This window comes from Budorcas taxicolor, chromosome 3 (assembly GCF_023091745.1).
Source record: "Budorcas taxicolor isolate Tak-1 chromosome 3, Takin1.1, whole genome shotgun sequence".
Classification (NCBI taxonomy): Eukaryota; Metazoa; Chordata; class Mammalia; order Artiodactyla; family Bovidae; genus Budorcas; species Budorcas taxicolor.
In genome coordinates this window covers 3,117,594-3,131,018 of record NC_068912.1, presented here as the reverse complement: position 1 = coordinate 3,131,018, position 13,425 = coordinate 3,117,594, and the positions used below count along the sequence as shown (strand labels likewise).

At 50.3% G+C, this 13,425-nt stretch overlaps 1 protein-coding gene across 1 annotated transcript in view; it reads right to left on the bottom strand.

Moving 5' to 3' along the window:
* The window catches only part of FAM78B (family with sequence similarity 78 member B), a 91,919-nt gene that overhangs the window by 77,740 nt on the left and 754 nt on the right, over positions 1-13,425 (bottom strand). The gene's annotated exons all lie outside the window — the stretch shown is intronic.

The following is a 13,425-nucleotide window of genomic DNA, read 5'->3' as shown; positions in this document are numbered from 1 at the left end:
GAGCTCCTATGAAAAGTGATTTCTGCCAGGGAGACCCACCTCAGTTCTATCCTGGGTCATGTAAATATCCCACTGTTGACAAACAGGGATGCATCTGAAGAAAATGAATGCTTAAGACTGGAAACAACCGCATGAAGCTTGTAACAGTTCAGGAGTTTCGTTGTGACCTTGTAAACTGGTCTGCGCTCTTGAACTGTAGATATATACTTAGCCCTTGACCTGTCCCAGTGAAGACAGCCTGACCATCCCACCCACTTCTTTCTCTCTGGCTACTCTGCTTCCATTTAACTGGAGATATTTCTAGGAGAATACTTTTTCAATGTCTTTGTTCTTTCAAGATGGCATGGCAACACTCCAAGGTGCTTTTCCTTCTCATGGACACAGACACTGGCACGTAACTCTAGATACCAATTCTGACAACCAGACATTTCAGGAGGCACCAGATGCTGAGGGTAAATCTTGAAAAAAACCTCTTGGTATCCAAGTAGGGGATTTCTTTCTCAGAATAACCACATAAACATGCTTGTGTTCTGATCTAGAAGCATCCCCACTCTTCTTGGCTCAACAGTGGTTGTTTGTCTGATTAAACAGTGGTTGTTTGTCCAATTGTAGGGGTACCTGGCCTCTGACTCCTCAAACTCAAGTCTGAAGGCATTGATACAAACTGCAGAAACTATGGCCTCTGTGAGTGGAGAGGAAACCATTGTTTGTTTGGACACAAACAATCCTTCATGAGGACTGTAGCCATGTCTCAGCTTTAGTGTGGGATCGACACCACTATTCAACCATTCGGTGAAAGCCCACTGGCCACTTGGCGGAAAGTGCACAGACCCTAAGGTTGACAGTTTCCATGAAAACTTTCTCATGTCGACAAATGTTACTTTCTCATGTGGACCAATTCTCCCCTTCCATTCGGCGGTGAGGCCTGGGGGTTTCTGCGAGAGAGCATCTGCACCAAGACCCCCCTCTGTCAGCCTTGCTCTGGGTCCAACTCTCCATCTAATTATGTATCAGGTCCATTTCTGAAAGTCTTTTCAACAGTGATTTAGCAACCCCACTAGTAGCCAGATGGTCTAGGTTCCCAGTGGGATTTAGGTCCTGAAAAGATGAACTCTTCCAGGGACATCTGAGAGGAGCCGGCAGTGGCTTGGGCAGGAGGATGTTTGCCTTGGCTGCAGAGAGACCACTTTGGAGTTCCTGGCTCCCTTCCATCTCAGAAGCCTCTCAGTTCGACTACCCATGTGGAGAAAGTTTCCTGGGGGGGCTTTCTGCAGGGAAGCCTCTGTGGGAGGTTGTTCTCTGGTATCGGTCGTGTGGGGTGGGGTCCAAACAAGGATGGGCCAGCCCCCCCACCCCCGCCTCCCGCCACGTTCACACCTGGGAGGACAAAGCATCCAGAGCTTGTCTCAGCATGCTGGGCAGGAATGAGGCTGCCTATGGTTCCCCTGGACTGCGTCTACCCCTGCCACTTGTCCTCTCTGTCTGAGGGTCTGCTCTGGACACCCAGGCCTTTCTGATGGTTGCTGGGAAGCCAAGGGCTGTAAAGCAGGTTCTGAACCTCCTTTCATGCCCCCTCTCTCTGCTGCAGACTGTGTGCTGACTAGGTCTGAATGCTGGTCACACTGATCCCCTCACCCCTGCCCCCACCTGCTCTGAGGCTGTCTCTGGTGCTCTGGTTCTAGCTGTTCCAGCTGCCTCATCAGACCTCCAGAACTAGTTTAGTTGCCCATTTAAGGCACAAGCAGTTTTCTTTACAGAGATCATGCACACTCATGAGATGAAGGTGGAAGTCCAGGACAGGCTTGGAGGGTCCAAGGAGGACAGAGGCGTGTGTGAGCTTCTCTGGCAGCAGCCCCCTCTGCACGTGTGTTCCCCCCTCAGAGGGAGAGAGTAAGCCTGACAAGGAGGGCCAGGAGACAGGGGGCCTGGGAGCAGGCATCTGGCTAAAGCTCAACAGCTTGAAAGAGCGCCTGACCAGAGACAGGGTCAGAGGGCAAGCAGGGAGATACTGAGATGGACACGGAGACAGCACAAGTGTGGGACAGGGATGAAGGCAGGCAAAGCCTTCCCAAATATAGGCTGATCAGACAGGACACCTAAAGAGGCCTCCTCCTCCATGAAGGCCTCTAGAGAATGCCAGAGGTAGGTCACTAGTACAGGTTTTGAAAGGAAGGGCTAAGGCTGGAATGGGACCACACTAGAACAAGTTTTGAAAGGGAAGGCCAAGGCTAGAATGGGACCATGTTGGAGAAAGCAGACTCCCTGACATGATGCTGAACTTCTAGAATCTTCCTCAGGAGAGGCAGCCTGGAGTGGTGCAAAGATCTTGGATTTAGTCAGATAGGCAGAGGTGACAGGCTGGATGGATGCACAAAGTCAGCTCCCTCTTCCTCTAACCCATCCCTCAGATCCCAACAAGGGCAAAGCAAACTGTGCTGTAGCCCAGCCTGCTTGCTCCCGCTCCTCCCCGCCCTTACCTCCTTTAGAGTAAGTAGACACAGCCCAACTGGATCAGAACCTTTAGAGTAAGTAGACACAGCCCAACTGGATCAGAACCCAACGTTAAACTGTATCGAGTTCACAAAACATAAAAGGAAAAAAAATGGAGAAAACCCAACTAAAAGCCACAATAGAAACAGTCTCCAGGCTTCCAGGATCTCCCTTTCAGACTCCCCATCTGCTCCGCTCCACAGGGGCCACCCAGCTGAGCCCTGCTGTCAGGGGAGGGCCCTGGCCCCCTCACAATCTGTCATCTCTGACATCACTTGGATCTCATTTCTTCTGGAGCTGCCAGGGGCCCTGGAGCTACCCTGCTGCCTGTGGGCAGGGGACCAGGGGTCCGAGGATGGCCTCGGCACTTGGGCTGGGGATGGGGAGCATTGAGGGGCAGAGGAAATGGATTCTGGGTTGTTGGGCATCCAGGCCGAATCTCAATTGTCAATTTTTCCATGCATGCCTCCTCCCCTGGCTGCCAAGCCCTCCCGTTTCCTGCCATCTGTTCTGGGCGTCTCCGGGGAGCCCCTCTCCTTTCTGGTTTGCTAATCACTGCCTATGGACACAGGGAAGAGGCTGGTCTCTGTGCTCCTGGCACCTGGGTAGCCGTTCCCCGGGGCCCCTCTGAGTTCCTCTCTGTGTGGAAGGGCTGTGCTCTGGCCTCCCTTGGGCGGCCCACAGACTCGGACCCTCAACAAACGGGGGGACAGGAAAATAGGTGGCACGGACCCCTGACGACTGCATTACAGACCGAGGTGTCCCAGCCTTGACTCACGGAGTGAGCTACCTGCTCCCCTTCAGGCCCGGTGGAGCCTGGTGGTGAGGAACGTGGGCGGTGGAGTCAGAGAGACCCGGCTCTCTTCCCGGCTCCAGCACTCACTCGCTGTCAGTGAGCCTCTCTGGAGCTCACTGTCCGCGTCTGTAACGTGAGCAGCTGGGCTACGTGATTTCTCACACGGCCCTAACACCCCCAGGTCAAGGGTGACTCTGTTGCCCGCCACTCACATTTTCCTGGCTGTGCCTCTGCCCTGTAACCTAGAGTCTGCTAGGACTGGTAGCTAGAAGCAGCCTTGTGCGAGGCAGCTGGAAGGGGAGGGAGTGCTGACCTGGGTGCTGCGAGGGTCCCCTGGGTCTGACCCCAAGACCTGATCTCATTAACATGCCTGGACCAGCTGAGCAAACCAGCTGGGAGGCGACGAGACTGGCTGCTTCCGAAGTGATTTAAACCCTCTGTTCCCTAAGTCTCCACAGCAAGGACAAAAGCAAGCACTCAAGGCATGATCCTGAACGCTCTCTGCTCATCCATGGGTTCATCCATTCACTCGACCAGTTGGCCTTAATGCGGCGGTGAAATATCGTAAGGAGTCACGGCAATTCTGGGTTCTGATCCTAGCTCTGTTGCTTGTGAGTTGGGTAATGCTGGGGAAGTTACCCACTGTCTCTGGGCCTTGGTTTTGTCATCTCTAGTGTGGGGATAGTATGGTACCCATCTCTCAGTGCATACAAAGCATCTAGCACTGGCGAAGTCTTCAACAAATGGTGGCTGTGATCATCATTAGGTTGAATACATTGTTTACAGCCTCGTGGGGAGACAGACACTAGCCTAACGCCTGCCCATTTCTTAAAGTGTACATGTGTCCCAGGAAGACAAGCTCCCTGGCTCCAAGGGCCAAGAAGACATCTTCAACAGGAATATGGGTTTAGTTCTTTAGCACAAATCTCTTATCCTTCCTCAAAAAAAAAAAAAAAAAAGTGAAGTTTATTTATGGAAATTTGAAAGAGTCTCAGATATTGAGCCAGTTAAAACCTGGTCTTGAAGCGAGTTGCCCAGGCTTTGGTGTGAAGGCGGTCATGTGCCATTTTGGAATGGAGGCTCAGCTGGTGGCTCTTGGGAGGAGGGGGGCGGGGGAGAAAGCCACCTCTCATTCTCCTTCATCCTTCCCTCCTGACACATGCCAGATCCTGACTCACTCCCCTTACTCAATGCCCAGGGCAAAGGAACATTTCCTTTGCCTGTTTCTGGCAGTTTCCAGCCTTGCCAAAGGCTGTCCCTGTCACCACTTATGCCCACAAACCGTGACCTCCCTGGCCTGCCTGTCCCTTCAGGATGCTGCTGAGCTTGCTGACTGAGGATGCCCATTTACTGCTTCCCATTAGCCAGACTTCTGACAGCCTTTAAGCACCCTGGCCTGACACAGCCCACACACCAGCTTGGAAAGGTCAGGTCTCAAGAGAGTCAGTCAGCCAGAGGCTTTTTGAGACAGGCTTGTCACAGTAACCCCACTGAGGTGCCGTCAGGTGACACACAGCCTTATTTATTTTGCTTAATTGGACAGCCTGAAAATTTCTGTTTGCTTTTTTGGAACACATTTGGATGTTCCTATCTGCCCACTCTTATCTTCAGAGACCATAAATGGTGCCCTCCAAAATGCCTGTGCACCGACTGACCCTGGTGCTCCATGTACACAACCCTGGGGATGGCCTCTCTCATCCCCACCTCCTGTACAGGGCTGGCACAGACCATGCACTTGGCACAGGAGGGCATGAGGCAGCCCTGATTCTACCAGTGCCCACCACAGTGGCCTTGAGCACATACATGAGTTATTTAATCAGCTTGCTTATCTAAAATAGGAAAAATGGCTGTCCTACACAGGTCTCATGATTTCAGGATTATGTGAGGTTCCCTTCTACAGAGACACATTCATGAACGTATAAGTTAAAGATCTACTAAAGATGTATCAGGAAGAATGTATTAAAAATAGTTCTGGACACAAATTATTTCAGGTGTGGGTCTCACTGTCCACCCAGGCTGGAAACTCCAGACCTTCCTGAAAAGGGACAGCACAGTATCACTCCAGCCCCAAGTCCTCGACTTCTCATCTGGGGCCTAACTGATACTGACATCAGGGGGTCTGGGGCAGGGCAGGCAGTCCCCATGAGGACCTGGCTGAGATGCAGGCATAGCGCCAAGGACTGGGAGCGGCAGGGTCCTGGCTGCTGCCCAGAGTCCACAGCTCAGAGCAGATCTGGAAGGGCAACCTCTGGGTGGGACAAAAGGTAGCAGCTACCCACTTCCTCTGAGTATGAATGAAAAAGAGCCCTGGCTCTGAATATACAGTGAGCCTTTCTCCTCCCCTCTGACTCTGAGTGGGACTTGGGGGAGGGTGGCTCATGCACAAGGGACCCTTCCCCAGAGTGTGAATGCTTCTCTCTGCCCGGGAAGCCACAACGTCCCTATTCCTTGAGGCTGATCCAGAGTCACCCTCTAGTAACAACAGCCGTGTTGCTGTTTAGTCGCTCTGTCATGTCTGACTCTTAGCGACCCCATGGACTGTAGCCCACCAGGCTCCTCCATCCATGGGATTCTCCAGGCAAGAACACTGGAGTGGGTTGCCCTTTCCTTCTCCAGAGGATCTTTCCAACCCAGGGATTGACCCCACATCTCCTGCATTGGCAGGCGGATTTTTTACTGCTGAGCCACCTGGGAAGCTCAATAACAGTCATGCTCTATAAAAAAAAACAAAACAAAAAAACACATGTGCACAATACACTAGTTTGGAGAGCACTTTCAGTTTTCATCTCACTTGATTCCTGACCCCCAGCCAAGCAGACAGGATGGGACTTTTTGCTGTCTATTTACATGAATGCAAACTAGACACTAGATTGTTAAAGGATCTGCCGAAGGTCAGATGGCTCGGAATCGAATCCAAGGTCTTCTGATTCACATCCCTGTGCTGGAAAGATAGCTGGTATACCCTCAACCGGCACAGTGAACAGTTCCAACTGGCTTGTGTCAGAGCTGCTGAGGGAGTGGGGTCCACACAGCTAACCCAGTGGCCTGGGTGAACCTTGCAATAACAGTATAAGAATTCCTAGGAGCCAGCGGAATTTCTGCGAAGTGAGGGTAGAGCCAGGGGTCCTTCCCACTACCAGAAGAGGGTCCTCTTTTTCCTCCTAATCACCTGTCCAAACAGCAATTGTGTGGAGAGTTTGAGGGATGAATGGGCTCACAAGTACAATAACTGAGGAGTCTGTGTGACTCTGTGGGGTCCAGGGCTGCCCATCCGGGCTGACATGTGAGCCTCAGGGAAGATCCTGGAGGAGAGAGCACAGGACTAAAACCTGCAGTCCTGGCCAGCTTGGGTCCCTGAGAGGTGAGGAGGTGTCCCCCTGCTCCCAGGGAATGAGCTCAGGGATGGATGGACCTGGTACTCCACCCTCCTGGCCCCACCCTCTCACAAAGATTCAGCTCAGCCACCAACTAGATGCATGATCTCAGGCAAGTCCTCTGACCCCCTGAGCCTTAGTTTTCTCAACAGATATAATCAGAGCATCTAGCTCCCAGGGTCATAATAGGGAGGGTGAGACAAGATCAGAGCACTCCACAAATTGGAGGGAAGGGGATCTTGCGTCTCACACTAGATTCTGCATTTCCTGACTCAACCTGCAGCCTTCTTGAACCTGGAACATGAAGCATCTGCAGATCTCACGCCGCAAACAGTACCCGCCGCTGCTCTCACATGGAAGGTCGCTGACACCCTGCAGGCCCACACCTCCCAGCTCGCCTGTCCTGCTTTCTCCACCCAGCGCAGCTGTGTTTCAGCAGCCCATGCTACACAAGCCACATTTTAACTCCCACGTACTGCTCCCCTTCTTTTTCTGAATCATGTTTCCTTGCCTGTTCCTCCAACCCCCTCCAACTCCAGAGTTGTGCTTTATCTCCAGTGAGATTAATGCTTCCTGATAAGACCAGCTAATCTGCTGCTGCTCCTCTTTCGCCGAGATGGAGAAGATTAGAGGCAAAGGGTTAGGCTGCCTCCCTTTCAAGGGCACTCAGGACTTTAATAAGGGAATTGGATCCTGCTTTCCCATCTGATGCTCTGGGACAGGGTCCCCATCGTTTCTGGTGAGGACTAGCCTTCACTACTTCCAGATAATGGGGGCCCTGACTGGGGGTGTCATGGTTATCGGGGAGGGGTTTTGGTTCTGGTCTCCACAGGGAGACTGAGGACGGGGCCACCAGCTGCTGAGGAACACTGGGCCTGGTGGGACACGCACCTGCACACTCATCCGGCTCCTGGGACGCATGAGCCGAGCTGGTCCGCAAGAGCAAAGTGCGTGAAGGAGGCATCTCGATGACCAGTGAGGGCCACGCTCAAAGCTATGCTGCACATGCTGCCCTGAACAGGGGCAGTGTTTGCTTCAGGGGCAATCACCCTACTAGGCCAGGTGCTTAAGTGCTGGCTAGGACCATCACCTCCAGAAGTCCTGGAGTTCAGGCCATGAGTTACTGATGCAGGTGGAACTGTGCTACGACACGGTTCCCATGTCCCAGCTCCTTGGGCAGATGCTGAATGCCACTCTGCAGCAGGTGACATGACAGTCGGGCCTCAGTGTTTACTGAACCGCACTCCTGGTGTGCAGAACACCGCAGGGAAACAGAGGAAGTGACAGACACGCCCCCTGGCTTGAGGAGCAGGGAATCTCGTGGGACAATGCAGCTCAAAATGACACAAAAGCACGGCGGCGTTCACTCGCTCGTGTGTTAAGCGACTGCTGGAGAGTCGGGAGTTGGAGAGATTTGTAGCATTAGCACTAGGTTTTACACGAAAGGCTAATTTTCCAGAAAGACATGATTTTTTGAAAGGGACACAGACTATTTGAGGTTAGAAAAAGGACTCCTTTATTTTGATCTGGCAACCCACTCCAGTATTCTTGCCTGGAGAATCCCATGGACGGAGGAGCCTGGTGGGCCACAGTCCACGGGGTCGCAAAAAGCCGGACACAACTGAGCGACTTCACTTTATTTTGATCAAATGTTTAACACCTGTCATGGGCCAAGCACTATTCACAGGGAAATAAAATGTATATAATACCTGCTTTAATGGGGCTTACAGTCTTGTAGATAAATCAGGAGTTACATAAACATATAAATACTTGCTTACTAACAGTAACAACGAAAAGAGTAGTGTGTTACTCAAGAGAACAGGAGAACCCTAATACAAACTATGAACTCAGGGCTGAGACCTGAATGAGGAGTAGGAATTTGCTAGAAAAGGGTAGGTGTGTAGAGCATTTCAGACAGAGAGCAGCACGTAGAAAAGTTCTGAATCAGGATAAAGCTAGTTCCTCTGAAGAAATGAAAAAAGGTTGAAGGGGCTTAAGAGCAGAAATTCAGAGTGGGAAGAGATTTGCAAATTTTATCCTGGGATTGTAATGGGAAGCCATTAAAGGGTTTAAGCAAGAAAGCAACAGCATTTACACTTTTAAAATGTCACTTGACTATCATATGGGGGATAGGCTGGATGGAGGGCAAGAACAGAGGAGGCAAGTTTGGTCAGAAATCCTCTGTTGGAGCAAGTGATAGGCGATGATGACATGTCCTACACTGGAAGAGGTGGGCATAGAAAGTGGTGGCTGGATTAGTTATCTGCGGGATGGGATCAGCAGGATTTGATAATGGAATGAATGTATGGGGAAGTATCTACAGTGATAAACAGATTTTCAGCTAAGGCAACCCAGGGACTGAAGGTATTACTAAAATGGGAAAGAATGGCAGAGGTGCAGCTTTCGGGTGGGAGCTATAGCAGAGATCAAGAGTGCAGGTTTGGATACATTGAGCTTGAGATTTCTTCCAGCCAGCCAAGTGGAAACTGTGTAGACACATACGCCTGTACTGCAGGTGACTCTGTATCCCAAAGGCCATCTGGTGCCCTTGGGATGGGTGAAATAACTATCCCTCCAGTACAGAATGAGAAGTGTCCCAATGAACTGCATTTTGAGGTCAGATAGAGGAACAGCCAGAAAAACAGCAGGAGAGCTAAATGATGGAAGTGATTCAAGACACAGGAAACTGTCAACCATGCGGAATGTTGATGAAAAGGTAAGTGTCTGCTGGATCTGGAAATATGGAAAGCCCAGACGAACTGAGCAAGCGCAAATTTGGAACTGAGAGAAACCAGCTTGGAATAAACTGAAACGGTAACAGAGGTGGGTGGGTACAGTCAAACCCTCAGTAATGTTGGCTCTGCGGGAGGAGAGAGACAGGCAGGAGCTGTCTCCTGAAGGTGAGGTGTGAGCCCCCACTTCCTCAAGCTGCACCCAGGCCAAGGCTCTCCAAGCCCTCCACCATCAGCCCTAAGCTGACCACAGCTGACCCTGACAGCTCTAGAAGACAGCACGCCTAGGCGCGGAGGGAGCGGGAAGGGCCTTCAGCCACTGCCGACTCTCCCCCTCAGCTCTGCCTGCATCTTTGGCACATGAACCCCACTCCTTATTCTTGGGCATTGTACTCTAGCACTCAGAACTTCCATCATGGGGTGGAGGGAGGGATGGATTGGGAGCCTGAGATTAGCAGATGCAAACTATCACACATACAACAGATAAACAACAAGGGCCTACTGCGCTGTTACAGGAACTGTGCTCTATCCTGTGATAAACCGCAACAGAAAAGAATGTGTGCGTGTGTGTATCTGTGTCTGTGTGTGTACACACATATATGCTTGTGCTTAGTCACCCAAGTCATGTCTGACTCTTTGTGACCCCATGGACTGTAGCCTGCCAGTCTCCTCTGTCCATGGGATTCTCTAGACAAGAATATGGGGGTGAGTTGCCACGCCCAGCTCCAGGGGATCTTCCCAACCCAGAGATAGAACCCAGTCTCCCACATTGCTGTGGATTCCTTATGGGCTGAGCCCCTCTCAAATATATATATAGGCTAATCACTCCACTGTACAGCAGGAATTGGCACAACACTGTAAGTCACCTATATCAATAAATTAGAAAAAACAAAACAAAACGAAAGCCCTGTTCCATCATAAGGGTCTTAAGTCTCTACTGCAAAGCTCCTGTATGCCCAAGAGTCACTGAAAGGGTATGAAGCGCTTTCTCATACTCTTTTGGTTAGAAGATCTGATCTCAACCTTCCCTTTTCCAGATCCACTCTTCTAGGCCTTCCCAACAGACCCTTTCTGACTTTACCCCCCACTGTTCTTCACCTTGAAAGTTCCTCTCCTGCCTTTCTGTGCCCCTTTCTATTTTCCTACCTCCATGTAGTTGCTATTTTTGCCCTTTAGAACTAGTCCCTCCTCCTTGCCTGGCTGAATCTCACCCATCCCTTGCATCCAGCTTGAGTCTTTACAGATCTAGAACACTTGGCCTGGTCCCTTTCACTGGCATTTCTCCTATACTACTTGGGAGCACTGGCCTTTTCTGCCTGTGCCCCTCCTTTCCTCCTGCACTGAGGAACACTGAAGCTGCCTGCTTATTCCTTTGTTTTCTTTGCTGGCACTGGTACAACTGTTGGTAAAATAAACACTTGTTTATTGATGAGTTGATTGAGAAAATCCCGTGGTTCTTCCCCCCTGAAGGATGAAGCCTTGCAGCAGTCTTGGCAGGGCTGCAGGAGCAGGCTCATCAGGGCCAAATGAGAAAGAAATGGGGGCCACAAGCATTAATAGCCTGCTTCCTACAGAATCAGTAGGGGGAGTTTCAAGTCACTTGAGTTCAAGTTCAAATTAAGCTCTCGCCATCCTGACCATCAGCTATTTCAAATGCTCCTGTAGAAGACTTCCCTTTCTTGGAAATGTGGAGAAATTTAAACCATGAAAGCTCATGTTTTCTTTAAACCTATAGATAAAGTTTTCTTGGCATTTTAAGTTGCAGGTTTCCTCTGGCATAGGCCCTTTTAAATGTTGAAAAAGGCAGTTTTATAACCTATAGTCTCTCATCATACCATGCTTCATGTAACAAGACCATTACACAGGGGTGAAAATTCAGCCTGCGGTGTTTTCTCCACTCAAGGTACTGGCTAAAATGGACATAATAACTATTAGGCTGCAGTGACTTTCATACAGTATGGGTTTCTATCAGAAAGTTTACATTGGCCAAGTTTTCAGGGCCAAAACATTTCGTGGAAATTGGTTCAATCAAATCCAGGCTCCAAAGTGGCCTTAAACACACACAGCCATTATTGTAGCCACAAAGACAGGAGGCCCCTGGACACAAATCTAAAATAATATGCTTTATGATTTCTTGGGGACTATTTTTGTCCCCCGCCAACAACAACATGAAAAGCAAGAATCTTAAAATACTGAAAGTGGTAGTTTAAAGGCAGAACTTTTTTTTTTTTTTTTTTCCCCTCTAAATCCCAAAGGCAAGAACTCAGCAAGGAAGGGTCAGGGAGACTGTGTCCCTCTCAGCAGACACCAAGTAACACCCTAAAGTGGGTTCCCATGTAGACACATCTTCTCATAGAGTCAAGAAAGTTCAACTACCATGTCTGTTTATACTTCTCCTGAGGTAGAATATATTCTCTTTTATGAAAGAATGATTTATTTACTTTCAGATTACTAATTTACAGGAGATGTGAGGCAGCAGAGACTCTTGGCTGTGCAGTCTTGGGAAAAGCAAGACTTTCGGCTCAGTCCCTCCTAGTGTCTCTCAGAGTGGCCCCAGGCTGCAATTACTGCCCTCAGCCAATGCTGCACACTGCCGTCAGGGCCAGGCCAAGAGAACAAACATGAGGATGCCCTTGCCCTGTCTGGGGCTTTCTCTGATTTAGCTGGAAATAATAAGTTTCTTTAAAAAAAAAATCTTTAAGAGACACACATGTTCAGATATAATAATTCTTTTGAGGGGGTGTATGTTTCTAAATGGCACGTGTGTTAGTTGCTCAGTCGTGTCCGACTCTTTGAGACTGTAGCCCACCAGGCTCCTCTGTCCGTGTGATTCTTTAGGCAAGAATACTGGAGTGGGTAGCCATTTCCTTCTCCAGGGGATCTTCCGAACCCAGGGACTGAACTGGGGTCTCTTGAACTGCAAGCAGATTCTTTACTGTCTGAGCCATCAGAATTCACCCCAAATAAGATTTCCTCTATTTCTCACATCCAGCTGCCTTCCGGAAAGGCAAGAACACTCTGGGTGCAGAGACAGAGCAAACCGGGCTGTCACACTTCTTCCTTTGGAAGGAGCTTTCTCCAGCATTGTATTTTTATGATTAGAGAGGAAAGTTCAGACTCTCTGGGGTAGGGAAAAGGGTGGGAGTGGGAGCCAGGAGAGACAAAGCAACCTGTCAGAATTCCTTTAAGCACCTATGACTAGTGTTAACTTACATGCTCCCAAAGTGCAATAAAAAGCCTGCAAACTGCTGTTAAAAAGATAGTTTGACCTTTTAAAATGGAAACTCTCCCACCTTATATCCATATTCAAAAGATGAACCTAGGGAACTCTGGAGTTTTAGATTACTAATGAAATGAGGCTGACTTTTCAGAAGAGGGTTTCCCTACGGGCTGCAAGCTAATTAGGGTGTTCTAGACCTACATTGTAACAGCAGGCAAAATGCAGGCCCCAAACCTTTTAGCCATTGTAGTTGCCAACTGTCCAGAGTGTACTTCTGAAAGGAGTCTGGCAGGGAGTTATGAAAATTTAGTTAATAAAAAAGTCCTGGACGCGACTGTCAGCAGCCTGCGGTTCCGGGTCAGGCTGTCGGCCCCTGGCGGCAGAGGAGTCGCCGCGATCCCCGGTCTCCACCGCAGCTGCGGAGCCCGGCGCGCGCCGAGCGGCGCTGCTGAAAGAAGTTGGAGAGCTCCCAGCTCTCCGACAGAATTCGGCGGTGGGCGCTGGGGAATCCCTCCCAGAGCCGGAGAATAAAGTTTTGAAGTAAGTAAAGACCCTAGACCGACATGAGACCCATACTTTCACTGAGCACAGACACGTATCGCACCACGCCAATCAGAGGCTGCTCGCACAAGGCCATCAGCCTCGCTCCGCTGGGACGCGCCCGGAGCCTTCCCACTCCCACCACCTCCAGTACTCTTCCGGAGGGCGCTGAGCCAGAGAGGTGGCTGTCGGCGGTGCAGTTCCGGATGGAAACGCCTCCAGGCTTTCCGGTTCGGGGGACAAGAGCTCGAAGTCAACAGTCGAAGGAACAAG